Consider the following 2381-nt stretch of genomic DNA (forward strand, 5'->3'; position numbering starts at 1 on the left):
GATTGTGTGCAGTGTCGTCTGTAATCCATCCGAGATGTGACACCAGATACTGTGAACCGTTTTATCATTTTAGCTAACACATAATCTCAAAATTGGTAAATGTGTCTTTTTCTTTACCAACAAGTTGCTTTTTAGACCATTCTAACTGTAACTCTGAAGCTCCAGTCCTCTTTTACTTCTGCTGCATTGTCCAGTTCCTCTTCCATCTGTACTGTCCCAGTCTGCTCATTCTTCAGCTCATATATTGTCCTCCTCCTCTTCCAGCTTCTTCTCGTCTTCTGCCTTTCTCTGTTTTTGTCTACATAACTTTGTCAGGCTTTACTACCATCTTGTTCTTGTTCTCCTCTGTCCGCCTCTGCATGAATGTCATCTGAAGTGCATCTCCCCAGTCTGTTGCCCACACACTAGAAATGATGGCAGAATCTTTCATGGTGAGAAATAAAACTTTATTTGAAAACACTGTGCTGGCTGAGGTCAGGGCTACAGCCAGTCAATATCTCTCCCTCATAGACATCTTTAACAATTCTAAGTTTATGATAATGATAAAGCTTCAACTAATAATAATTATTTATTCATGTGTTCATTCAAAAATGATTTTGAATAACACATCGCAGTACTTCATGTAAATGTTGTGAAAAGCTGCTGCATTATAATTCTTGAGTAAGAGTCAAGATTCCTCTGGCCTCTGAGATGGCCAGCCCCCAGAACTGCAACTGTATAAAGGTAATTTTTTCATGAACTAGTGCATGTTCTTCGCTCATTCACAAAGATTTCTCTTATTGATTTTAGAATCTTTTTCAAGACTTGAAGCACAGCTGGTGCCATCATTAGAGGAAATAGATACTGCCGCCCCCAGTTCTTACTGTACAGTACCAGCCACTGTTGAGGCCAAACTGTGTTTAATGAAGTGAGCACAAGCAAATCTAAAGTGAATTCTTCAGTTTCTTCACAGTCAAATGTTTTTTGAGTGTTCCCACCTGTTGGGAAGAATTTGACTGTAGCCTAACTGTGACCACACTTTGGCTCCAAAATACCTAAACATGCAGCAGCAGACACTGGCCAGCAGTCAAATACTTGCATGGAGCATCAACTGAGCGAAATAACTCTGACTGAGTTTGTTATGTAGCGTGAAAATGTAGTGGAATGACTAGTAAGTGTGTGGGTGTGTGTGTGGTGTAGACATTCTTCTGCAAACTATTTTGTACCATTGAGTTTGTAGCAGGGAAATGTAATGACAGGCCTGCTAGAGCAGATGGTACCACATCACATGTGCACAGACACACACTGCCCTTTCTTTCTTCGTTCCTCGCCTTCTCTCTGGCTCTCACTTGTTCTTTCCATCTTAAAGTTTTTTCCTCCTCATGGCTTTGTTGGTGTATTCCTGGCATTGCTGTCTGTTTTCAAGTCCAGAATTAACTTCTGGCCCCTTCTGTTGGATTTTTAGGCCCCAGTAGTCCTGCAATGTTCTCTATGTATTCCAGGGGCCTCTCTGTGTTGAAAGCACAAGGCTGGACTAGTTGGTCTCCCAGTTCAGATCAGTTTTCACAGGTTATTTCCAGCTGTGATGCATCTTCCTGACTCTTACAGCTTGTCTTTGCAAAAGGTTACATTAGCCATGTGAAACCATTCAAAATTTAAAGTGCAATCGTGTAGTTACTGTGTTATTTTGCTGCAGGGAAGCATATGCTCCTTTCTTTGTTAAATCAGTAGCAGTGATGGTGATTGAAAGAACATGGCTGCCCTCTTGTGGACAAACTCAGCCAACTGCCAGACTTTCACTCCACATCTTCCATTGCAGCACCCACTGTTTTTTTGTAATGCAGCCACATTGCTTTAGTCATTAAATTATTTCAAAAGGAGCTGACTGTATAAAATTAGACATAATGTATCACTGATTCTATATTTCAAGAGGTTTTTGAAAACAAATGCAAAAAAAACCGAATGAGGCTGTTTTCCTGCAAGTAGTCAAGCTCAGAAAATCATTGTTTCCAAAAAATATCTACTGTTTAATTCAGTCTCCAGAAGTTTGAAACAAGTAAGAGCTGATGTTCCAGTTGTAGTTAACATTATACCAAACCCCCCCGTAACCTGACAGCTGCTGAATACGAACTGGACATGCTGCTAATTATCCCTGAATAAGTTTACATATATTACTGTACATGTAAGGTAATTACATATATGTAGGAGAGAAAGCAAATACGACACATTACAATACACACAATTAACTGAATTCAGCTTTACACTCCTGTGTCACTGAACATTTCATTCCACCAGCCATGAGCATAGTTGGTTAGACAAATGCTAATTCCAAGCATGCACATACACAAAAACAGTCTGTGGTGAGAGGAAGGAACTGATGTTTTTACATGGACCCAGCATAG

The sequence above is a fragment of the Anabas testudineus genome, chromosome 16, assembly GCF_900324465.2.
Source record: "Anabas testudineus chromosome 16, fAnaTes1.2, whole genome shotgun sequence".
Lineage (NCBI taxonomy): Eukaryota > Metazoa > Chordata > Actinopteri > Anabantiformes > Anabantidae > Anabas > Anabas testudineus.